The sequence below is a fragment of the Condylostylus longicornis genome, unplaced genomic scaffold, assembly GCF_029603195.1.
Source record: "Condylostylus longicornis isolate FDR11 unplaced genomic scaffold, ASM2960319v2 ptg000084l, whole genome shotgun sequence".
Lineage (NCBI taxonomy): Eukaryota > Metazoa > Arthropoda > Insecta > Diptera > Dolichopodidae > Condylostylus > Condylostylus longicornis.
This window is the reverse complement of record NW_026578052.1, coordinates 9,539,778-9,567,769: the sequence shown is the minus strand read 5'-3', so window position 1 is coordinate 9,567,769 and position 27,992 is coordinate 9,539,778. Positions and strand designations below refer to the sequence as shown.

The window sequence follows — 27,992 nt, the reverse complement described above, 5'->3', positions numbered from 1 at the left end:
TTAACAGACAGAGAAAAAGGGAGAGAAGGAGAGAGAATTGTATCCAAAATTTTTTACAAATATTGAAATGCAAAATAATTAACAATAGACACGAGATTTACGTTATATCACTCAATATTCAAAGTCACATACAGTAGCGCATTACTCTTCTCTCAGTACTTCTCTAAAATTAAAATTACGCACGTTTGGTTTGCATTGGATGAAATCGCTCAGATAAACTTGAAATAAATTAAATCTTCCGATATAAGTTTTACCGAATTTCTAAAAGCAATTCTCCCACTATATAAACTTTATCAACAACTTGTACCTGCAATAGTTTTTATTCCAATCATAGTCTTAATTTTCTCTAGGAACAATAAAATAAATATTCCTTAATCGTTATATTAATGAAAATATATTGAAGTTTCTCCCCCCCAAATTACAATTTTATACCCTGGCACACGGAAGAAGAATTTTTTTTGAATTTTTCTTTAAAAAACCCCGTTTAATTTTAATAAATCATGAATTTCCTAGTTTCATGTATTGAGAACGGAATTTTTCATTATAAAAATCACTTCAATAAAATCAAAAATTAAAAGTTCACACACTTATGTATTTAATTTGATTTATGCACACACACACCTTTTTTTGTTCTTAATGAAATTCTTACAATTTAAATAAAAAAAAATTAAGGATTAAAAAAACCTTTTTCAAAGCTTCAAACTTTTCTTTTACAATACCGTAAAAAAGAAGAAAAACTTTTTTTTTTATTTATTTCCGGTTGAAAATGAATGAATGTGCAGTCTCTAGCACAAACAAAATGTAGGTAAAAATGCTCGAGAATGACGATATTTTTTATTTGAACACACACACCTACAACAGAAAAACTGACACATTTTCCATATTTTTTTTCGTGTTTTTCTTCTTTTTTCTGTTCTGAGTTCATTCATATGAAGTTCTTCTACCTGTGTTAATTTCCGGTACTAAAAAATAGAAAAATTTCCTTGAAAATTTTTCAATTTCTTTAAAAAAAAAAATTAAAATAAGCAAAGCATTATAAGAAAATTTTCAGGAAAAGCAAAAAAAAAATTTTTTTTCCTTTTTCTATTTAAAGATTGGATCGATAAGCGGCGTATGAGACAAACAGAAATCGTGTGGTTAAACATTTCGTGTTAAAAATTTCACTTTCATTTTTACTTTTCTTCTTGAACTTTTTAACTATTCCTCAAGAGTTCAATCATCAAATATGGCCTATTTTTTCTCTTTTTCTCACTTCCGTTTTCAATTCCTTAGCGCATTTTACTTTATTGCTTCATAAAAACAAAACAAAAGAGGAAGAAAAACACCATTTTGTCGTTCTTCTTTTAAAAAGTTGAAGTAAGTACAATAAAAAACCAAACTATAAAAATAAAAAGTAAAAATGAAAATGCAATTTAAATTCGCTTCCTCTTTTGCCATTCATTGGAGAATTTTTTTTTATTTTTAGCCTATTTTCAAAAGAATTTTAAATTTTAATAAAAATCATTTTTAATTTTCCTCAATGACTCACGAATTGTCAGTTCAAGTGATTTTGTTATGCAAATGTGCTTTAAGTCGCAAAATGTAATACGATTGTTGAATTGAATTTAAAATTTGGGTTATATTTGAGTTTCGAAACGATTGACACAGCCTAGGAGACAATTGACAGTTGCGTATGATGGGACCAGCAATCTTGGAAAATTATCAACATTCTGACAAGCTAAATGTGTATTCGGGTGACCCAAACCACAACAATCCTGCCAAATTGTTATAATGAGCAAGAATCAGGTGCCAATTTTTTGACAAATCCTCGCGGCAGTATTTTGCCGATTTATGAAGTCGTTGAGCAAGTTGGGCTTAAAAGTTGAAATACTTTGTGAAGATTTTAAGTGTTTTTTGTGATCACTGAAAGTTCACAGCTTGTGCCAATATATGATAATAGGCTGTAGCAAAAATATTTTTGGAGATATTTAAAAAAATCTTTTGCAAAACTTTAAACGCGTTTTCTGACTAAACTATAAGAGATAGAGCGATTTTAAGCGTTATTCGTGATCAGTGGGAGTTCACAGATTCTGCGAATATATGATAATAGACTGTAGCAAAAATATTTTTGGAGATATTTAAAAAAATCTTTTGCAAAACTTTAAACGCGTTTTCTGGCTAAACTAGAAGAGATAGAGCGATTTTAAGCGTTTTTTGTGATCACTGGGAGTTCACAGATTCCGCCAATATATGATAATAGGCTGCAGCAAAAATATTTTTGGAGATATTTAAAAAAATCTTTTGCAAAACTTTAAACGCGTTTTCTGGCTAAACTACAAGAGATAGAGCGATTTTAAGTGTTTTTTGTGATCACTGGGAGTTCACAGATTCAGCCAATATATGATAATTATATATGATATATGAGATATGATATGGCTGCAGCAAAAATATTTTTGGAGATATTTAAAAAAATCTTTTGCAAAACTTTAAACGCGTTTTCTGGCTAAACTATAAGAGATAGAGCGATTTTAAGCGTTATTCGTGATCAGTGGGAGTTCACAGATTCTGCGAATATATGATAATAGACTGTAGCAAAAATATTTTTGGAGATATTTAAAAAAATCTTTTGCAAAACTTTAAACGCGTTTTCTGGCTAAACTAGAAGAGATAGAGCGATTTTAAGCGTTTTTTGTGATCACTGGGAGTTCACAGATTCCGCCAATATATGATAATAGGCTGCAGCAAAAATATTTTTGGAGATATTTAAAAAAATCTTTTGCAAAACTTTAAACGCGTTTTCTGGCTAAACTAGAAGAGATAGAGCGATTTTAAGCGTTTTTTGTGATCAGTGGGAGTTCACAGATTCTGCGAATATATGATAATAGGTTGTAGCAAAAATATTTTTGGAGATATTTAAAAAAATCTTTTGCAAAACTTTAAACGTGTTTTCTGGCTAAACTAGAAGAGATAGAGCAGTTTTAAGTGTTTTTCGCGATCACTGGGAGTTCACAGATTCTGCGAGTATATGATAATAGGCTGTAGCAAAAATATTTTTGGAGATATTTAAAAAAATCTTTTGCAAAACTTTAAACGCGTTTTCTGGCTAAACTATAAGAGATAGAGCGATTTTAAGTATTTTTTGTGATCACTGGGAGTCCACAGATTCCGCCAATATATAATAATATACTGTAGCAAAAATATTTTTGGAGATATTTAAAAAAATCTTTTGCAAAACTTTAAACGCGTTTTCTGGCTAAACTAGAAGAGATACAGCGATTTTAAGTGTTTTTTGTGATCACTGGAAGTTCACAGATTCTGCCAATATATGATAATAGGCTGTAGTAAAAATATTTTTGAAGATATTTAAAAAAATCTTTTGCGAAACTTTAAACGCGTTTTCTGGCTAAACTACAAGAGATAGAGCGATTTTAAGTGTTTTTTGTGATCACTGGGAGTTCACAGATTCAGCCAATATATGATAATTATATATGATATATGAGATATGATATGGCTGCAGCAAAAATATTTTTGGAGATATTTAAAAAAATCTTTTGCAAAACTTTAAACGCGTTTTCTGGCTAAACTATAAGAGATAGAGCGATTTTAAGCGTTATTCGTGATCAGTGGGAGTTCACAGATTCTGCGAATATATGATAATAGACTGTAGCAAAAATATTTTTGGAGATATTTAAAAAAATCTTTTGCAAAACTTTAAACGCGTTTTCTGGCTAAACTAGAAGAGATAGAGCGATTTTAAGCGTTTTTTGTGATCACTGGGAGTTCACAGATTCCGCCAATATATGATAATAGGCTGCAGCAAAAATATTTTTGGAGATATTTAAAAAAATCTTTTGCAAAACTTTAAACGCGTTTTCTGGCTAAACTAGAAGAGATAGAGCGATTTTAAGCGTTTTTTGTGATCAGTGGGAGTTCACAGATTCTGCGAATATATGATAATAGGTTGTAGCAAAAATATTTTTGGAGATATTTAAAAAAATCTTTTGCAAAACTTTAAACGTGTTTTCTGGCTAAACTAGAAGAGATAGAGCAGTTTTAAGTGTTTTTCGCGATCACTGGAAGTTCACAGATTCTGCGAGTATATGATAATAGGCTGTAGCAAAAATATTTTTGGAGATATTTAAAAAAATCTTTTGCAAAACTTTAAACGCGTTTTCTGGCTAAACTATAAGAGATAGAGCGATTTTAAGTATTTTTTGTGATCACTGGGAGTCCACAGATTCCGCCAATATATAATAATATACTGTAGCAAAAATATTTTTGGAGATATTTAAAAAAATCTTTTGCAAAACTTTAAACGCGTTTTCTGGCTAAACTAGAAGAGATACAGCGATTTTAAGTGTTTTTTGTGATCACTGGAAGTTCACAGATTCTGCCAATATATGATAATAGGCTGTAGTAAAAATATTTTTGAAGATATTTAAAAAAATCTTTTGCGAAACTTTAAACGTGTTTTCTGGCTAAACTAGAAGAGATAGAGCAGTTTTAAGTGTTTTTCGCGATCACTGGGAGTTCACAGATTCTGCGAGTATATGATAATAGGCTGTAGCAAAAATATTTTTGGAGATATTTAAAAAAATCTTTTGCAAAACTTTAAACGCGTTTTCTGGCTAAACTAGAAGAGATAGAGCGATTTTAAGCGTTTTTCGTGATCAGTGGGAGTTCACAGATTCTGCGAATATATGATAATAGGTTGTAGCAAAAATATTTTTGGAGATATTTAAAAAAATCTTTTGCAAAACTTTAAACGCGTTTTCTGGCTAAACTAGAAGAGATAGAGCGATTTTAAGCGTTTTTTGTGATCACTGGGAGTTCACAGATTCCGCCAATATATGATAATAGGCTGTATCAAAAATATTTTTGGAGATATTTAAAAAAATCTTTTGCAAAACTTTAAACGCGTTTTCTGGCTAAACTATAAGAGATAGAGCGATTTTAAGCGTTTTTCGTGATCAGTGGGAGTTCACAGATTCTGCGAATATATGATAATAGGCTGTAGCAAAAATATTTTTGGAGATATTTAAAAAAATCTTTTGCAAAACTTTAAACGCGTTTTCTGGCTAAACTAGAAGAGATAGAGCGATTTTAAGCGTTTTTTGTGATCACTGGGAGTTCACAGATTCTGCCAATATATGATAATAGGCTGTAGCAAAAATATTTTTGGAGATATTTAAAAAAATCTTTTGCAAAACTTTAAACGCGTTTTCTGGCCAAACTAGAAGAGATAGAGCGATTTTAAGCGTTTTTTGTGATCACTGGGAGTTCACAGATTCTGCCAATATATGATAATAGGCTGTAGCAAAAATATTTTTGGAGATATTTAAAAAATCTTTTGCAAAACTTTAAAGGCGTTTTCTGGCTAAACTATAAGAGATAGAGCGATTTTAAGTATTTTTTGTAATCACTGGGGTTCACAAATTCCGCCAATATATAATAATATACTGTAGCAAAATTAATTTTGGAGATATTTAAAAAAATCTTTTGCAAAACTTTAAACGCGTTTTCTGGCTAAACTAGAAGAGATAGAGCGCTTTTAAGCGTTTTTTGTGATCACTGGGAGTTCACAGATTCTGCCAATATATGATAATAGGCTGTAGCAAAAATATTTTTGGAGATATTTAAAAAATCTTTTGCAAAACTTTAAACGCGTTTTCTGGCTAAACTATAAGAGATAGAGCGATTTTAAGTATTTTTTGTGATCACTGGGGTCCACAGATTCCGCCAATATATAATAATATACTGTAGCAAAAATATTTTTGGAGATATTTAAAAAAATCTTTTGCAAAACTTTAAACGCGTTTTCTGGCTAAACTAGAAGAGATAGAGCGATTTTAAGCGTTTTCCGCGATCACTGGGAGTTCACAGATTCTGAGAGTATATGATAATAGGCTGTAGCAAAAATATTTTTGGAGATATTTAAAAAAATCTTTTGCAAAACTTTAAACGCGTTTTCTGGCTAAACTAGAAGAGATAGAGCGATTTTAAGCGTTTTTTGTGATCACTGGGAGTTCACAGATTCTGCCAATATATGATAATAGGCTGTAGCAAAAATATTTTTGGAGATATTTAAAAAAATCTTTTGCAAAACTTTAAACGCGTTTTCTGGCTAAACTATAAGAGATAGAGCGATTTTAAGTATTTTTTGTGATCACTGGGAGTCCACAGATTCCGCCAATATATAATAATATACTGTAGCAAAAATATTTTTGGAGATATTTAAAAAAATCTTTTGCAAAACTTTAAACGCGTTTTCTGGCTAAACTAGAAGAGATAGAGCGATTTTAAGTGTTTTTTGTGATCACTGGGAGTTCACAGATTCTGCCAATATATGATAATAGACTGTAGCAAAAATATTTTTGGAGATATTAAAAAAAAATTTTTGCAAAACTTTAAACGCGTTTTCGGGCTAAACTATAAGAGATAGAGCGATTTTAAGCGTTTTTCGTGGTCAGTGGGAGTTCACAGATTCTGCGAATATATGATAATAGGTTGTAGCAAAAATATTTTTGGAGATATTTAAAAAAATCTTTTGCAAAACTTTAAACGCGTTTTCTGGCTAAACTATAAGAGATAGAGCGATTTTAAGCGTTTTTCGTGATCAGTGGGAGTTCACAGATTCTGCGAATATATGATAATAGGCCATAGCAAAAATATTTTTGGAGATATTTAAAAAAATCTTTTGCAAAACTTTAAACGCGTTTTCTGGCTAAACTAGAAGAGATACAGCGATTTTAAGTGTTTTTTGTGATCACTGGGAGTTCACAGATTCTGCGAGTATATGATAATAGGCTGTAGCAAAAATATTTTTGGAGATATTTAAAAAAATCTTTTGCAAAACTTTAAACGCGTTTTCTGGCTAAACTATAAGAGATAGAGCGATTTTAAGTATTTTTTGTGATCACTGGGAGTCCACAGATTCCGCCAATATATAATAATATACTGTAGCAAAAATATTTTTGGAGATATTTAAAAAAATCTTTTGCAAAACTTTAAACGCGTTTTCTGGCTAAACTAGAAGAGATACAGCGATTTTAAGTGTTTTTTGTGATCACTGGAAGTTCACAGATTCTGCCAATATATGATAATAGGCTGTAGTAAAAATATTTTTGAAGATATTTAAAAAAATCTTTTGCGAAACTTTAAACGTGTTTTCTGGCTAAACTAGAAGAGATAGAGCAGTTTTAAGTGTTTTTCGCGATCACTGGGAGTTCACAGATTCTGCGAGTATATGATAATAGGCTGTAGCAAAAATATTTTTGGAGATATTTAAAAAAATCTTTTGCAAAACTTTAAACGCGTTTTCTGGCTAAATTAGAAGAGATAGAGCGATTTTAAGCGTTTTTTGTGATCACTGGGAGTTCACAGATTCTGCCAATATATGATAATAGGTTGTAGCAAAAATATTTTTGGAGATATTTAAAAAAATCTTTTGCAAAACTTTAAACGCGTTTTCTGGCTAAACTAGAAGAGATAGAGCGATTTTAAGCGTTTTTTGTGATCACTGGGAGTCCACAGATTCCGCCAATATATAATAATATACTGTAGCAAAAATATTTTTGGAGATATTTAAAAAAATCTTTTGCAAAACTTTAAACGCGTTTTCTGGCTAAACTAGAAGAGATAGAGCGATTTTAAGTGTTTTTTGTGATCACTGGGAGTTCACAGATTCTGCCAATATATGATAATAGACTGTAGCAAAAATATTTTTGGAGATATTAAAAAAAAATTTTTGCAAAACTTTAAACGCGTTTTCGGGCTAAACTATAAGAGATAGAGCGATTTTAAGCGTTTTTCGTGATCAGTGGGAGTTCACAGATTCTGCGAATATATGATAATAGGTTGTAGCAAAAATATTTTTGGAGATATTTAAAAAAATCTTTTGCAAAACTTTAAACGCGTTTTCTGGCTAAACTATAAGAGATAGAGCGATTTTAAGCGTTTTTCGTGATCAGTGGGAGTTCACAGATTCTGCGAATATATGATAATAGGCCATAGCAAAAATATTTTTGGAGATATTTAAAAAAATCTTTTGCAAAACTTTAAACGCGTTTTCTGGCTAAACTATAAGAGATAGAGCGATTTTAAGTATTTTTTGTGATCACTGGGAGTCCACAGATTCCGCCAATATATAATAATATACTGTAGCAAAAATATTTTTGGAGATATTTAAAAAAATCTTTTGCAAAACTTTAAACGCGTTTTCTGGCTAAACTAGAAGAGATACAGAGATTTTAAGTGTTTTTTGTGATCACTGGAAGTTCACAGATTCTGCCAATATATGATAATAGGCTGTAGTAAAAATATTTTTGAAGATATTTAAAAAAATCTTTTGCGAAACTTTAAACGTGTTTTCTGGCTAAACTAGAAGAGATAGAGCAGTTTTAAGTGTTTTTCGCGATCACTGGGAGTTCACAGATTCTGCGAGTATATGATAATAGGCTGTAGCAAAAATATTTTTGGAGATATTAAAAAAAAATTTTTGCAAAACTTTAAACGCGTTTTCTGGCTAAACTATAAGAGATAGAGCGATTTTAAGCGTTTTTCGTGATCAGTCGGAGTTCACAGATTCTGCGAATATATGATAAAAGGTTGTAGCAAAAATATTTTTGGAGATATTTAAAAAAATCTTTTGCAAAACTTTAAACGCGTTTTCTGGCTAAACTAGAAGAGATAGAGCGATTTTAAGCGTTTTTTGTGATCACTGGGAGTTCACAGATTCTGCCAATATATGATAATAGGTTGTAGCAAAAATATTTTTGGAGATATTTAAAAAAATCTTTTGCAAAACTTTAAACGCGTTTTCTGGCTAAACTATAAGAGATAGAGCGATTTTAAGCGTTTTTCGTGATCAGTGGGAGTTCACAGATTCTGCGAATATATTTTAATAGGCCATAGCAAAAATATTTTTGGAGATATTTAAAAAAATCTTTTGCAAAACTTTAAACGCGTTTTCTGGCTAAACTAGAAGAGATACAGCGATTTTAAGTGTTTTTTGTGATCACTGGGAGTTCACAGATTCTGCGAGTATATGATAATAGGCTGTAGCAAAAATATTTTTGGAGATATTTAAAAAAATCTTTTGCAAAACTTTAAACGCGTTTTCTGGCTAAACTATAAGAGATAGAGCGATTTTAAGTATTTTTTGTGATCACTGGGAGTCCACAGATTCCGCCAATATATAATAATATACTGTAGCAAAAATATTTTTGGAGATATTTAAAAAAATCTTTTGCAAAACTTTAAACGCGTTTTCTGGCTAAACTAGAAGAGATAGAGCGATTTTAAGCGTTTTTTGTGATCACTGGGAGTCCACAAATTCCGCCAATATATAATAATATACTGTAGCAAAAATATTTTTGGAGATATTTAAAAAAATCTTTTGCAAAACTTTAAACGCGTTTTCTGGCTAAACTAGAAGAGATAGAGCGATTTTAAGTGTTTTTTGTGATCACTGGGAGTTCACAGATTCTGCCAATATATGATAATAGACTGTAGCAAAAATATTTTTGGAGATATTAAAAAAAAATTTTTGCAAAACTTTAAACGCGTTTTCGGGCTAAACTATAAGAGATAGAGCGATTTTAAGCGTTTTTCGTGATCAGTGGGAGTTCACAGATTCTGCGAATATATGATAATAGGTTGTAGCAAAAATATTTTTGGAGATATTTAAAAAAATCTTTTGCAAAACTTTAAACGCGTTTTCTGGCTAAACTATAAGAGATAGAGCGATTTTAAGCGTTTTTCGTGATCAGTGGGAGTTCACAGATTCTGCGAATATATGATAATAGGCCATAGCAAAAATATTTTTGGAGATATTTAAAAAAATCTTTTGCAAAACTTTAAACGCGTTTTCTGGCTAAACTATAAGAGATAGAGCGATTTTAAGTATTTTTTGTGATCACTGGGAGTCCACAGATTCCGCCAATATATAATAATATACTGTAGCAAAAATATTTTTGGAGATATTTAAAAAAATCTTTTGCAAAACTTTAAACGCGTTTTCTGGCTAAACTAGAAGAGATACAGAGATTTTAAGTGTTTTTTGTGATCACTGGAAGTTCACAGATTCTGCCAATATATGATAATAGGCTGTAGTAAAAATATTTTTGAAGATATTTAAAAAAATCTTTTGCGAAACTTTAAACGTGTTTTCTGGCTAAACTAGAAGAGATAGAGCAGTTTTAAGTGTTTTTCGCGATCACTGGGAGTTCACAGATTCTGCGAGTATATAATAATAGGCTGTAGCAAAAATATTTTTGGAGATATTTAAAAAAATCTTTTGCAAAACTTTAAACGCGTTTTCTGGCTAAACTAGAAGAGATAGAGCGATTTTAAGCGTTTTTTGTGATCACTGGGAGTTCACAGATTCTGCGAATATATGATAAAAGGTTGTAGCAAAAATATTTTTGGAGATATTTAAAAAAATCTTTTGCAAAACTTTAAACGCGTTTTCTGGCTAAACTAGAAGAGATAGAGCGATTTTAAGTGTTTTTTGTGATCACCGGGAGTTCACAGATTCTGCCAATATATGATAATAGACTGTAGCAAAAATATTTTTGGAGATATTAAAAAAAAATTTTTGCAAAACTTTAAACGCGTTTTCTGGCTAAACTATAAGAGATAGAGCGATTTTAAGCGTTTTTCGTGATCAGTCGGAGTTCACAGATTCTGCGAATATATGATAAAAGGTTGTAGCAAAAATATTTTTGGAGATATTTAAAAAAATCTTTTGCAAAACTTTAAACGCGTTTTCTGGCTAAACTAGAAGAGATAGAGCGATTTTAAGCGTTTTTTGTGATCACTGGGAGTTCACAGATTCTGCCAATATATGATAATAGGTTGTAGCAAAAATATTTTTGGAGATATTTAAAAAAATCTTTTGCAAAACTTTAAACGCGTTTTCTGGCTAAACTAGAAGAGATAGAGCGATTTTAAGTGTTTTTTGTGATCACCGGGAGTTCACAGATTCTGCCAATATATGATAATAGGTTGTAGCAAAAATATTTTTGGAGATATTTAAAAAAATCTTTTGCAAAACTTTAAACGCGGTTTCTGACTAAACTATAAGAGATAGAGCGATTTTAAGCGTTTTTCGTGATCAGTGGGAGTTCACAGATTCTGCGAATATATGATAATAGGCCATAGCAAAAATATTTTTGGAGATATTTAAAAAAATCTTTTGCAAAACTTTAAACGCGTTTTCTGGCTAAACTATAAGAGATAGAGCGATTTTAAGTGTTTTTTGTGATCACTGGGAGTTCACAGATTCTGCGAGAATATGATAATAGGCTGTAGCAAAAATATTTTTGGAGATATTTAAAAAATCTTTTGCAAAACTTTAAACGCGTTTTCTGGCTAAATTATAAGAGATAGAGCGATTTTAAGTATTTTTTGTGATCACTGGGAGTCCACAGATTCCGCCAATATATAATAATAGGTTGTAGCAAAAATATTTTTGGAGATATTTAAAAAAATCTTTTGCAAAACTTTAAACGCGGTTTCTGACTAAACTAGAAGAGATAGAGCGATTTTAAGCGTTTTTTGTGATCACTGGGAGTTCACAGATTCTGCCAATATATGATAATAGGTTGTAGCAAAAATATTTTTGGAGATATTTAAAAAAATCTTTTGCAAAACTTTAAACGCGTTTTCTGGCTAAACTAGAAGAGATAGAGCGATTTTAAGTGTTTTTTGTGATCACCGGGAGTTCACAGATTCCGCCAATATATAATAATAGGTTGTAGCAAAAATATTTTTGGAGATATTTAAAAAAATCTTTTGCAAAACTTTAAACGCGGTTTCTGACTAAACTAGAAGAGATAGAGCGATTTTAAGCGTTTTTTGTGATCACTGGGAGTTCACAGATTCTGCCAATATATGATAATAGGTTGTAGCAAAAATATTTTTGGAGATATTTAAAAAAATCTTTTGCAAAACTTTAAACGCGTTTTCTGGCTAAACTAGAAGAGATAGAGCGATTTTAAGCGTTTTTTGTGATCACTGGGAGTTCACAGATTCTGCCAATATATGATAATAGGTTGTAGCAAAAATATTTTTGGAGATATTTAAAAAAATCTTTTGCAAAACTTTAAACGCGTTTTCTGGCTAAACTAGAAGAGATAGAGCGATTTTAAGTGTTTTTTGTGATCACCGGGAGTTCACAGATTCTGCCAATATATGATAATAGGTTGTAGCAAAAATATTTTTGGAGATATTTAAAAAAATCTTTTGCAAAACTTTAAACGCGGTTTCTGACTAAACTATAAGAGATAGAGCGATTTTAAGCGTTTTTCGTGATCAGTGGGAGTTCACAGATTCTGCGAATATATGATAATAGGCCATAGCAAAAATATTTTTGGAGATATTTAAAAAAATCTTTTGCAAAACTTTAAACGCGGTTTCTGACTAAACTATAAGAGATAGAGCGATTTTAAGCGTTTTTCGTGATCAGTCGGAGTTCACAGATTCTGCGAATATATGATAAAAGGTTGTAGCAAAAATATTTTTGGAGATATTTAAAAAAATCTTTTGCAAAACTTTAAACGCGTTTTCTGGCTAAACTAGAAGAGATAGAGCGATTTTAAGCGTTTTTTGTGATCACTGGGAGTTCACAGATTCTGCCAATATATGATAATAGGTTGTAGCAAAAATATTTTTGGAGATATTTAAAAAAATCTTTTGCAAAACTTTAAACGCGTTTTCTGGCTAAACTAGAAGAGATAGAGCGATTTTAAGCGTTTTTTGTGATCACTGGGAGTTCACAGATTCTGCCAATATATGATAATAGGTTGTAGCAAAAATATTTTTGGAGATATTTAAAAAAATCTTTTGCAAAACTTTAAACGCGTTTTCTGGCTAAACTAGAAGAGATAGAGCGATTTTAAGTGTTTTTTGTGATCACCGGGAGTTCACAGATTCTGCCAATATATGATAATAGGTTGTAGCAAAAATATTTTTGGAGATATTTAAAAAAATCTTTTGCAAAACTTTAAACGCGGTTTCTGACTAAACTATAAGAGATAGAGCGATTTTAAGCGTTTTTCGTGATCAGTGGGAGTTCACAGATTCTGCGAATATATGATAATAGGCCATAGCAAAAATATTTTTGGAGATATTTAAAAAAATCTTTTGCAAAACTTTAAACGCGTTTTCTGGCTAAACTATAAGAGATAGAGCGATTTTAAGTGTTTTTTGTGATCACTGGGAGTTCACAGATTCTGCGAGAATATGATAATAGGCTGTAGCAAAAATATTTTTGGAGATATTTAAAAAAATCTTTTGCAAAACTTTAAACGCGTTTTCTGGCTAAACTAGAAGAGATACAGCGATTTTAAGTGTTTTTTGTGATCACTGGAAGTTCACAGATTCTGCCAATATATGATAATAGGCTGTAGTAAAAATATTTTTGAAGATATTTAAAAAAATCTTTTGCGAAACTTTAAACGTGTTTTCTGGCTAAACTAGAAGAGATAGAGCAGTTTTAAGTGTTTTTCGCGATCACTGGGAGTTCACAGATTCTGCGAGTATATGATAATAGGCTGTAGCAAAAATATTTTTGGAGATATTTAAAAAAATCTTTTGCAAAATTTTAAACGCGTTTTCTGGCTAAACTAGAAGAGATAGAGGTGGAAGGACAGAAGAAAGATATTTGTATAATAAGGAGCAAGAGCTTCAACTCAATATCTAGAATCAGTCACCACGTTAAAGCAAATTTCCGATACCATATTAGAGCCAATTTTAATTCTCACATTATAGCAATTCTTATTCACCATTTAAGAGCGATTCTCATTAGACCACTCATTTTTGCAATTTAGTTTCTCATTTTTTTCTCAACACAGGAAGAGTAAAAGAAATTTTTAGATTTTTATCAACGAAATGGACTTAAAAAACAGTAATAAATTTTATAACTAACTTATTTTTTTAAGGAAAACATTTATTATTATTAGTTTTTTAACTTAAAAATATTGGTTTGAGAAATGAGGTTAAGTGCGTATTTATATAAAGAAATTATGGTGTATAATTGTGATTTTAATCAATCAAATATACCTTTGCAATGGTAATTACTCTATGTTCATTATAACACAGTATACAAGTACTCAAGAGAGTACTTTACAGAATTGTACAAATTTCCTCTCTGTAAAATGAGCGAATTAAATGGTTGTAATAATTTTTTTTAATATTATTGTGAGGTTCTTTTGGAATGTATAAATAGGGCAATGTAATGGTGGAATATAGAGAAGTTTTAAGAGTTGTAAGTATTTTTCATTAATTTAGTAATTTATTGTTCTTATCAATTGTTCTTATGCGAATAGTTGAATAAATCGTCTATTCTTCTTTCAGGAAAAATTTCCTTTTTCTTAAACGCATTAAAGCACGAACAATTTTTTTTTGCAGCATAAATTTTCCGTTTACAAAATCATAACCTCATAAACAAAAGTAAAATGTCGAGAAAATATAGGGAATAAAAAAAGAAACGTCAAATAAGATAAGATAAGTAAAACTAAAACTGATAATTAAAGAAGTATAAGGGAAAAAGATAAAAGGATTTTCTTTTTAATTTTAATGCAAAGAAGGATATGCAAAAGAAAACAAAAAAAATCAATAATAAATTGGAAGGAAAAAAGAAAGAAACTCAGTTATTTTTTCCTCCTTTTCCTTTATTATCCTTTAAGATTGATAATGAAACCGGTTTGTAACCGAGAAAGAATAAAAGAAGAAAATATTGAGACGACTGAATAGAAGGCACACTATAAAATAAAGGACATGAAGAATAGATTATCCTTTTTGTTTCTCTATTCTTCCCTTTACGTAATAACTGCAAATCAGGACATCCCTGTTTAGATCATTTAAAATAAAAACGAGAAAAAATAGAGTTGACCTTGTCAACTCTGTGATACTCGTACGAATTTGTTATCCTATGTGCGAATAAAAATGCCATAACTGACTATGGGACAGACTATGACTTTAAGTTGCCGTGTTACCATTTTAATTTTTGCAAAATTTCAGTACTGTGTGTTTTTCAAAATACTGGCTGTGCCAAACTACTATTTAAGTTGTATGGCAGCTACAAAAAAAGAGCCAAGAAATTTTAACGAATTTTATCAAACACATTGGCCCTACTAATATATTCGTTTGTGTGAAATTTCAATACCACAGCTTTTATAGTTTCTGACATATAGCCAAATAAATTGTATGGCAGCTACCCGAACCGGTACCCTGAAAATCAATTAGTTTTTGAGTTATCGTTGGGGCGGATGCACGGACGGTCAGACATAGCTAAATCAACTCAGAATTTGACGCTGATCAAAAACATACACTTGAGTCTATATCTAAGAACGTTATTTCTTAGCGTTACAAACGGTAAAGCAAATTTAGTATACCCTTCGAACATACGTTCGTACGGGCATAAAAATCAGAAAAAAGGGAATAAAAAACAAATGGGTTTCCTTTTTTATTTTTCTATTATACTTGTAATGGTCACGTTTTTTTTTACTCTGCTTTCTTTGTTGTTTATAAAGCTTTTAAATTTCTAACATTTTGCATAAATTTTCTTTTTGCTTTTCCAATTGTTTTTGCCTCTAATTACATTCCATTGCAATTCCAACACGTACACAAAAGGAACAAAAGAACTGAAAACACCTGAACACAGCAAACATTTTCATTTTTTACTTCTAAAATTCCGCATTCAATGTGAGAAAGAATTGAAAAAATTTTAGAGTCTTAAATTTTAGAGGTCTTAAATTTTAAAAGTACATTAAAATCTTAAATTTTTTTTTTAATTCTTGAAACTTGAAGAATTCTTGAGACTAAAAGAAAAAATTGAAATGAAATGTACAATTCGGCTTAATTTCGGAATTTCGCTTCAATTTAGCTATTCAATTTGGAAACTATACACCCCTGTTTTATCACTTCATTTGAGAAACTAGTCGAAGTACGGTAACAATTAAAGTAGGATTAAACCATCTATCACTTTCGCATTTGAATTATCCTAGAATTCATCCAAATAATTTGGAATTTGCATCTCATACTTAATGATATTAAAACTGCCCCTACACCTTTATTTCATTTGATAATTTTCCAAAACAAGTTCTCTCACAATTCTGTCTATGAGAAGAATTCTCATAAGTGAAGAGAACGAATTTAATATTCTTGTTGTACTCGTAAATTATATGAAAATCTCAATTGTCTCTCTCAATTTCACCACAAAATTTTAAATAACTTCTACTTATACTGTGAAGAAAATGAGTAAACCGATTTGTTAACTTTTATTTAAACATTTTATTACGTTATTCAACCTATAACTACATGTACATGTATATATATATATATATATATATATATATACATGTATGTATACGCAAATAAATAAAATCAAAAATTTATAACTTTGAAAAGAATTTTAATACGCACACAAATTATTCTACCTACACACATTTTTTTTTCTCACTTAGTTTTCTCAAGTATAATAAATAAGATGGAGAAATAATATATTTTATTTAAGATTTATATAATGCATATATTTAGGCGTTCTATAGTTAACATGTACAAATTACTAACAACAACACTCAAATACTTCATTTTCAATTTGAAACTTACACTCATTTTTCATAGTATAGTAGATGTCTTCAAAGTAATTTACAGAAATTTTAGAGAAGTGAGAAAGTAATAACAGAAAAAAAAATTCTCTTTCTCTTCCTTATTCTATTTTTCTGCTGTGCTGAGGTGAGGCTGACTGATTTAGTTATTTTATTTTTTTTTATATATAAAATGTCTCTAATAATTTATTTTACCTGTTAATAAGTTTTTTTCTCTTCTCATTCCATTTTATTTTGTTTGTTTTTTTTTTTGGTATAGTTTTGTTTGTGTTGCGTGTGTTTTTAATGTCTCACTGAGATTTCATTAAAATTAATACATGAGCATTATAAAATTTATATCCTTGAATATTTTACCTGAAATGTGAAATAAATTTTCAAAATTAGTTATTTTTTTTCTTCTTACTCGTACATTATTAAGTTTATATGTTTAAATATGACTATAAGTATTATTCTATATGAAATTTATTTAATTCAAGAAAATTTCATTTAAAATTTTACTTAAGAAAATTATCAAAATGCCATGCTTTTCGACACAAAGATTTTTCATTGTTTGTCTTATGCTGCGTTGCTGTAGTATGTATAGAGAGAAGATACAACATTATGCGTTAATGTATGGTACACGTAATACTTAAAAATAATTCAGAATAAGTATATTTAATTTTGTAAAAATTCTTAAAATTTTTTAATCTATAGGAGAATACTGTAATTGGGATTAGGAATAAATAACACACATTAAGATTAGAAATAAGTAAGACGCATAACAGTACACATAAGAAATACAACGTTTTCGAAAGTTTATACTAAATACGCGTTAATGTTGCACGAATATTGTAGTATATATACGTCGTTAAGCTATAAGGTTCAAAGCGTAAGCCTGAACTATTGATGCACATCAAGAGTATTCTGCGAGCCCTGTATTCCAAAATGATCAAATCGTATTTTGTTACTTAATGGTCTATGATCTGTTGCGATTACGTCATAAAGTCTATAAACAACAAGAACTTTTGTTCTACTAGTGTTGTGGCGATGATGTCATTAAGGAAATCCTTCAAAGATAGAATTTTGAATATAATTGTTTCAAAACATTTATATCTAATAAACCATTGTACTTATCAGGGTCAATTAAAGGGTAAAACTTAAAATATTGAATTTTGTATGAGCTACCACTTAAGCTATCATTAATTGTCAATTGAAGCTTAAAACACTATATTTATTGTACATGACCTACCATTGGTTACAATTGGGCAACTCTTGAAATATAACAATTCGTCTAATTATTTCCATAAAAAATTTTTCATAACCAATAAGATTTGCCTCGAAAGAGAAATATGTGTAAGTACTTAACATTAAAATTATTTCAAATATTTTATGAAAGTTGTGCAATCAACCTTTTTTCTGATTTATTTTAGTTTATTAAGCAATAGTTAAAGGTTTTCCAATAGAACAAAAATTTCTTGTCCCATATAACGATAATTTTGATTAATTTTTTCAGTTAATCCTTCTCAACATACAAAATAATTAATTGCTTTAATATCCGCACCAAATATTCCAAAAAAAATACCAATAAAATTTCATTAAAAAAATTCCAGTTTTTTAATGGAATTAATTAAATAAATAAATTGGAAACTTATCCAATTAAATGAAAATAAAAAATTCCATTTTAATTAAATTATAAAATTTAATTATTTAATTAATTAATCTGTAAAATTTTAGACATTTTCTCATCAATAAAATCGTCCAATTTATGCGATTCACAAAATTTATTAAAGTCCGAAAAGTTTTATAATAAGTTTTAATTGAAATTATTAAATTTTCAAAAATTTTTGAAATTTATTATTAAATACCCAGTATTTTAAGTTTCCACACATTGGAAATCTTTGCTTCTGTAAAAAGACTAATATACTTTGAGTACAGCCCACCCACTAGAATATTAAAAATTTCATTTTTAAATTTTAATCCTCTTTAAAAAATTAATTATATTTTATTATAAATAATTTCAATTCTATCATACCTAATTGCTTTTTTACAAAACTAATAATAATTGCCATCAATTAAACAAGTCTTTTTTGAATTTAGAAAGTTTTTTACATTTTTTTTATAATCCTCTTTTGAATGAAAACCAAAAGTTCCAAAAACCATATTTTAACCAAAAATCCTTAAAATATAAAATTAAAAAAAGAATAAAAATCAAAATGAAATCAAAATGATTTTTGAAAGGTTTTAAAATTCAAATTCTTCATCCTTTTCCCATCATTGTTCATTTGTTAAATTTTGTTAGCCCGTAATGTTTTACGCTATAATTTCAAATATAGAATACTTTTGCTCTAAATGGAAGCTAATTTTAAATTTTGAAAAATCATTTATTCTTTCATTATTTTCATTTTTGGTATTTTTTTCGGAAATATGGGCATTTAAGAGTATAATAATAAGTACAAAAAAATATCAATAAAACACTAAACTATGCAATCATGCCATATGTCTTGCATACGAGATGTATAAGAAGGGGATTTCGGCTAGCACATTCCAATTGTATACGCCCTACGTTATAATAGTTCCGTTATAATAGTTCGACGATCTCAAACAAATCAGCTGGTTCGTGGCTTATACTACACACGTCTTAAAATAAGGAATTCCTTTATTATAGAACAACTGTACCACTCGAATTCAGTCGCACTGCGATCATAAGAGAAACACTTGATAAGTGAAAGTATTAAATTGAAAAGTATTAAGTTTTTCATTACTTTTCATTTTTTGAGGTGAAACACATTTTTCATTTAAATTAAAATTTAATTTCTGATAAAATTTAAAATTAATTTTGTAGCTACTCAGGATCGATTTGCTTCTAAAGCTTTAATTATGTATTCCTAATAAATGGCATAGTTCAGCAGTTCATTCACGGGTACCTCCGAGAGATTCTCCAATCCATCGATCTGATATCTGCCCCTTCAAAACCGTCTTACCCTTCGCATACCCTAATATCTCGACGTCCCTCTAAAACATCCGATAAGGAAACACCTAGTCTCTTCGCATAATGCCAGAAGACCCCTCGTTCTTCTTTCCGTTCCTCTTCGGCCACAGACCCTTTGTCGTAGCACAATTTAGCATACTATTTTAAAGTAATTTTATCCTACTTTTAGTTTACTTATCTATACAATATTTTTCAACTCACCCAAGGGTGGAGGCAACAAAATGTCCATTGTCGTAATGCCGACAATGGTTGTTTAATTTCCTCTGACATTACTGTACTGCGGAACCCAGCTGTGTCCGACATTTGTAATATTTCTCCTTAATTTATGCAATTAAAAATTATCTTACATAACAAGTAAATAGTTTTCAATAAAATACCCTTTACATTTTCAACCCCTAAAATCCGACAAGTGTCAGTTATTTACTTAAATCATCTTAATTAATTCATTCACTGTATTTTTTTAAAGCTTTCTCAATTATAGCCAAACTAATTTAATATAGGACTTGTAATGTTCTCACTTACACATTCAAATATTTATTTTAAATTTTAATATCTTTAGTTTTTGTATTTTCACAGAGAATAGGACATCAACTTTTCTGAACGCGGTATATATACAAAATATAAGTATTAAAGCTTTAACCTGTCTGCATAGTACTTTTTATTTTTATTATATCTACCTGTCCGTATATACCTTTGAGATTAATTTTTAATGTTGATATTCTAAAAATAATATTATGTGATATGAGCTCATATGTTGTTGTATAAATTTACATTACTGATCTATATAAAGAATTTTATATTGAAATTTATATTTCCACTCTATTACAAAAAAAAATAATGGCCATTAATAACCCATAAGGATCGCAATATAAATAATGTATATAAGTACACTTTTGTTGATTTTTTTATATTTAAACTAAATACATGTATTTGTGATATAAAATTTACCTTATGCGATATACATTTAACCTAGATAAATACTAGAGAGAATACTGAAAAAAAAAATTCTAGAATGAAAACCCGATAGAAGAAAATCTCAAATGCCCTATAGAAACATAAATTTTCATCATATGAGTTCAATTTTAAAGATTATACTAGAAAATTTTCAACATAATACTTAAATAGTTGCAAAAGTCTCTTCTCTATATAAACAAGTTATACACTCGTATATACCATTATGAGGAATGATGATGAATCTTTTCTTGCGTGCATAATAGTTCATATTATTATAAGAGTTATTCAAGTCCTCTGCGGGTTATTGCTATATTTTTTGAAATGATAATGGAATCTATGTGGAATAATGTGTATAACACTAATAGATAAGAATTTATAAAAATTCAGAATGAAGACTACAAATACAAAAATAGAACATATTAGAGAATTTTATCATTTCAGTTTCATTAAAAATTTAATATATTGAATTTCCATTGGTCTTTTTCATATAGTTTGTTTACAAACGAGTAGTCCTTTTTCAATTTCTCTTAAAACATTAAAATACTGCAATTTTATTAATTATCTTAATGTCACGTAATATTATATTGAAATAATAATATAAATACTCGTAACAGTATCTACCATGTATATAAGAGGAAATGAATAAATTTTAATATGAAAATTTATAAATATCAAACTAAAGCATAATAAAGTAGGGGCAAATTAATTGTTTATAAAGTAGTACATTTCCCTTAAGTGAAAATATAGTTGCTCTGATATACATTGATGATTTCCCATTGCATACCTCTAGGGGCACAACAAAAAATACTTTCATCATGATCTTGTCAGGGTACAGCAGATTTAGAAGGCAACTCAATAGACTGGGCATGGAAAGTGGGGGCTGAGACTATTAAATTTTCTGAGAGAGTGTGATGCTTTTGCCTGTAGGAGAAAGGAAGTACTGGGAGTCTTGCTCTCACGGTAGCGGAATACAGTTTTGCAGGCCTCATACGGTACTGAAGGTTATCAGAAGGGTGAGTCTTGACCGGGTGTTATAGGACATTTTCCGGCATTCGGCGATTACGACGACCACATTAAATCATAATACGCGGTCACTGTAACTCCGATTGTACGCAAGAAATTTGATATAAATGTCACTACTAAATTTTAAAGGAAAATTTTGCAAGTCGTTATTAAATAAATTTCAGTAGATGTGATTGCAAAATACGTGCACAAGGAATTTCTTGTGATATTTTCTAACTAAAAATTGTAAGAATTCAGTATATACTCAAACGGTATGAAAATTACCTCACCCCAATTTTACTTACAATTTAACTTAAAAATTTAATTCAGTCGCAATTAATACTGCAATTTACGCAATTTAAAGTTAAAAACAAAAATATATTTTCGAATTTCCAATTATTGCAAAATTATTAGAAATGCTCCGATTATAACTAGAATCGAGATATTAATTTAATGGAGATTACAAAAAAAAAGAGAGAATTTTTTTTAACTCAAACAGTCCCACATGCCATTCTAAATTTATTTTTAAATGAAATTCTATAAAATTTGATATTAATATCGAAAAATTTCACTAATAGCAACTTGTTTTTAAAAATAAATTTTTGCTATAGAAACTTTTGAAAATTTATTCAATAGCCAAAAAAAATAATAAAATGGAGTGGGGGGAGCTGGCAACAAAAAAGATAAAAGTTCAACGCTTCATAAAAAAGGACTCAAATTTCAATTATAAACTTTCACTTTATATAAGTATCTCTCGCTTTCCCCCCCTCTCTCTCTCGCTCACACAATTTCAAGCAAATTTCTCAAAATCATTGTCCACATATTATAATTTAAGAGATCATTGTCGCAATAATAATAATGCCATATTTGAAATAATAAATGAAAAAAAAAAAAAATTTTCTCATTTTATTATCATTGACATTTTTTTACTGTTATGAAAACTGAAAATTTCTCAACTGAACCCAAAACATATAAAGTATGTACAATAAGTATAAATAATGTCAGGGCTACCACCAATAGCAACCATATTGTATAAAACAAGTGCCTTTTGTTTTTTTCATCATTGTTATTATTGTATACAGTATATTTTGTTTTGTTTTTTTTTTGTTATCATGACGAGTATATACGAGACAGTAAAGGCAACATAATAAAAACAATGGCGCCAGCGAACCAATTGTGTAATAGCATGACATTTATTTTTTCATTATTTTTGTTTCTCTAGGATCTCTAACTGTTTTTGAACTGTAATGTTTTTAAATATTAAATGTATAAGTATGTATGTATGTAAATAACTGTATATGTACGCATATTATTACATATGTAAGTACACATCACATATATAATGTTTTATACCCGCACAAACGTATGTTCGAAGGGTATATTAAATTTGCCTTACCGTTTGTAACAGTAAATATAGTATACCTAATAAATAATGGTCTGAGATATAGACTCAAGTATATGTTTTTGATCAGCGTCGAATTCTGAGTCGATTTAGCCTCGTACATCCGTAATTCCATCAGTCCTTCCAAACGATAATTTAAAAACGCATCGAGTTAAGTTCACTAAATTTTCGCAAATAATCTATTATATTAAATTCCAAAACCCTATTTAAATTCGTTATGATCGAGGTACTGGTTCGAATACCTGCCATAACTTTTAAATTTATTTGACTATATCTCAGAAACTAAAAAAGCCTCAACTTAACACGCTCCCTGTCCGCTGAGCCACATATGGTTCAGTAAACGTGCGCTTGACAAGCACTGATACGTTCCTGAGCCATATGTGCGTTAGGGGGTATATAAAACTTCTAAAGCAAATTATTCGACTGGACGTAACAGAACTGTACAGTTTCTGCACTGGACGTGCTATCCTAAGACTACAAAAAACTAATTATTCAAAAAACCCTGTTGGACTTGTCGGTCAATTTTGCATTTATGTATTGGGACAGGGAACGTGTTAGCAAGGTAATACGTTAACTTAAAGTAATCTATAAGCTGTCTCATATGTGGCATGTTTACTTGCACATAGGATAACAAATTCGTACGGGTATCACAGAGTTGACACGGTCAACTCCATTTTCCTCGTTTTTTTTAGAATATTGTAAGTGTTGTAATGTAAAAAAGTGGATGAACAAATTTAACGGTATTTTTTTCTTTATCTTATCTTTGTTGTGTTTTTTTTTGCCAGATATTATGAATTATGCATACAATTTAAGTGTACACAAAATATGAAAGTTTCATTATTCTCACACATTCGTTTGCTTAAATCATTTTTTTTTTTGTGTTTTTTTTATTTTCGCTTATAATGCTTTCAATCTTCTTTACTAAAAAAAGATAAAGAGAAAAAGAGAGCTGCTTGCTCTTCTATATTCTACTTACTAGTTAGAATTAATTTGAACGGCAACAAAACAAAAATTATAAAAACAGAAAATAAAAATTTAAAATCTCTATTCGTCCATTATCCTTTGAGGAGTTTTTTTCTCGTTGGTTATGTCTGGAAGGAAAATTTTTTCAAACATACTGTGTTATGTGTGTTATATAATATGGGAAGACATAGTCATAGTCACAAACATACGTACACACACAGGCATTATGGGTATATGCAATGTAAGTATATGAAAATAGACACAATTTTCTTCCTGTTTTAGAAGACAAGAGGATATGGTTTCTGGTATATAGCAAAAAAAAAACAAAAAGGAAACGAAAAGAAAGCTTTGTGTTTAAATTTTTGAATACAACAAAAAAAGAAAAATGAAGAAAGAAAACAAACGAAATGTATTTTTTTTATAAATTACAGTGAGTTTGAAACGGAAGTGAATAGAATTAATATTGCCATATTTTTCATAAAAATACTTCAATCCTAGCACGACAGCATTGAAAATGGAATTGTTAAATTTGAATTTTTGTGAACCAAATTATTATTCGTATTGTATTACTGCAAAACTGTAGAAAATGTTCCTCGATGAGTATTTGACACGTAAGTGTTATAATTTCAGTGAAAATTCTCTAGCGCGGCACAGTGCATTGCTACCCCAAATTCAAATCTAATTGCATTACTGATTGTTATTGGTAAAGATTCAGTTAAGTAGATTTCAAGAATAGCGTCAATATTAAAATGACAGTTATTCAGAATTCGAAACGGCAACACTGGCACATGAATCTCTTATAGTTCAAATGTCATATACTTTAAGTTTTGTTACTTTATAAATTGTTTAATTATTGTAGTACAGAAAAAGCGATAGTAAATCCTTCCGAATTGACTGCAAGAATGCGTTTTTTTAAACCCGACAGCGCCTTGACAGTGCGAATACGTTTTTTTTATATCCGATTCAATTTCTGCAAAATTTCATCATATTCTCGCGATATTAGGCATTGACAACACTATCCATCAATTTGAGGTATATGTAGCACAATTTTATTAAATATCGTTATAACTTACATGAGAGCGAAATATTAATAATCTCTCTCTATATGTGTATAAACAATGTAAAACATATTTACAATAAGAAGTTTAAAAATTTTGTAAGAGAAATGAAAATAAAAAAAAAATTCCACAAAATTGCGAATTTTTCTAACTCTTACGTTGATTCATATTACATACTTGTATTTTTTATCCTTTATGGTTAAAAATAAAAAATAGTGAATATAAAGAGAAAAACTTATGAAAATAAAAAATTTTTATATTATAAAATCCAAACAGCACACACACATGCTGTACATCCATCCACACTCAAGTACCCATAAGTATGCAAGGAGTACCTATTTTTGTTTTTGTCTTAATGTTGAAAATATTTCAGTTGTAAACTTGCAAATTTTTAGATTAAAGTTAATCTAGTTTCCAGTTAAAATAAGAAAATATACGATTTTATTATTTGAATAAAGCGCACATTTACGAGTATAAGAGCTCATATAGACATTGTCTAAAGGAAAGGCGACAAGACAACAAGAAATAGAAAAATAAATAAATTCGTATTTAATATATATGTTAATATAAATGTGTATGAATGCATAAAAAAGGTTTATTTTGAATAAAAATAAAGGATATGAAAAGGATTTCTTATATATGTAGTGAAATCATATTTTAAGGAGTTTCAATGTTTCATTCACTTATTATGTAATTTTATAATAATAATAATATTAGAGTTACCAATTTACCCAAATTCAAATTGTCATTTTTAATACAAAACGAATTAACAACCGTAGCACAGTTTTGTCAATTTGAGAGGACGTAATAAGTGAGAGTGAAAATGCAAGTGAAAAATGTGACACAAAATGCAAGTGAGAGGGAATTTAGTGACAGTGTAACACAACGTTATTGTTATTGTATTAGGAAAATTACAGTTTTACTTATTCAATTACTTATTCTAGTGTAAAATTTTATGAAAGCGTCAATTGTATTGTCTTGTCAACTGATCAAATCGGGTTAAGAGTAGTGTCAGATGGTGTTACCTTACGCATCCCAATTCGCTATGTACATAACGTAGGCCCTCATATATACAAATAGATTTAAAACATGAATGACGTTAACTTACATACAAATGTATTTTAGTTCCAAAAATTACCGTTAACTTGAGAATCATATGATGAAGGCCAGAGCATCATAGTTCGCGAGAATTCGTTGAAATTCGTAGAAATCCTGTGTTGTTAGCTGTCACAAGAATTTATGACATAATTATATTTTTTGTGTTGTTCAATAACTCTGGCCAGTCTAATTTAATAATAATAAAATAATTGCACAAAATAGAAAAAAAAAATCAGCGTATAAAATGTAAGTTGGAAAATTAAAATTTTAACTTCCTTCTAGGTTTCAACAAAAAAAAAAAAAATTATGTGAAATATGTGTGCAAAAATATATTTTATAGCTTTTTTGCACCTAAGATAATGACATTTAAATAATTACAGTTATAATTCACATTAAGAACAAAGTTAAATTTTTTAATAAGAAAACTTCTATTCTCCATTCTACGTTCTTTATTTTTGAGAAAGATAAAATCAGTTATTATTTCAGGAACTGGTTATAAAAATATAAAACTTTTTTGATTGTTTGTTATATAAATTATCTAGAGGAAATAAGGGTTATCCTTAATGTTTACTTAATTGGAAAAAAAATATAAAGAAAAAACAATTAATTTTTTGAGTTAAAAGACTTAATCTATTAATTTAAATGAGTTTCAAGTAAAACTTTTAAAATCAGTAAATGCTGATGAGCTAGAGAAATTTTAAATTTTGACAATTTCATATTGCATAAAAGATCCCTCTTAAGTAATAATCTTAATTAATTCCGGCTGCCACGACTTAAAGCATTTATATCAAATACGTACACCATTTTAGTTTTGGAAACATTTCTAGCAAAACTAGATGAAACTTCAGTTCAAATGCACTAAGCTTAGCCCTACTTCTGAAATTTTTCACAGCTTAATTTAACCCTTAGAAAAATAATACTCTGTTTTAACATCATGTCGTAATTTTCTAGTCTAATTTGAATGGATTTCCCATTCCATTGTCAAAGAGTGGAATTTCTCTTTAAACTCTTCTCATTACAATATTGTCAATGTCCTCTCTCAATTTTAATATCTCCCTTTTTTCTATATGAATGACATTTCTATATGAATAGCAAATAAGCAGTGATGCCAAACCGAATTTGATTACTTGTCAAATTTTGGTTTGTAATCAACAATCATACTCATTTCAACGTTATTCCCCCTAGACTTGTGCACTTCTGCTTCCACACATTGCTTTTGATTTTAAATTGTTATAATTCATTCTTGCATAACTATTCATATAGTTTATTCGTACCATTTCTGCTGCTCAATAACATCGGTATTTTTCCTATACTATAAAGTAATTTGTCATCTGCGAACAAGCAAATATTTGAGTCAACTAAAACGTGGTACATATTATTTGATTTGATCAGAAATATGATAACTCCCAGAATGGTCTCTTGGAAAACTCCAAAATTGATTCTTCTTGAAACAGAATAAATTTCTTTCACATCTTTGTTGTTTTGCGATCTATATTACTATAAGAAATCCTGTGAACTACATCATACTTGAGCGTTACTGAATATTACATACTGAGATCGTTAAGTAATTCCAAAGTTATTGCCCTTAAATTTTGTTTAAGTTTATATGTAATCAAAAATAATCTGTTGTCGAAATCAAACATAATCAAATTTTAATTTAAATGCTTAAATAAATTTCAAAAATAATTCAATAAAAAATTTTTTATTTATTTTTATTACAGCAAAACTTGCATATTCTCTTATTTTTTCTTCTTTGTTTTTATTTACAAATTGCAAAAATTAAATTAAAATTTGCCAAATAAAAAAAAAAACTTTTCTTTATTTAATTTTACAAGAGTATAAGAATATGCGTCTAAGAAAATTCATGGAACAATTTTTTTTTCTATATTATTTTCATTAGAAAAGAAATAAATTACAAAATGTCTGCTTTGCTTTACAAAAAAATTGCACATTAA

The 27,992-nt window shown here is 29.0% G+C and overlaps 1 protein-coding gene across 1 annotated transcript in view; it reads right to left on the bottom strand.

Annotated features, from left to right (window-relative positions):
- LOC129613485 (tyrosine-protein kinase Src64B) overlaps window positions 1-27,992 on the bottom strand; it is a 204,662-nt gene that overhangs the window by 68,104 nt on the left and 108,566 nt on the right. The window contains exon 4 of the mRNA XM_055527581.1: window positions 16,788-16,946. The gene's annotated coding sequence lies outside the window, so the exon portion shown is untranslated. The remainder of the gene's footprint in view (window positions 1-16,787; window positions 16,947-27,992) is intronic.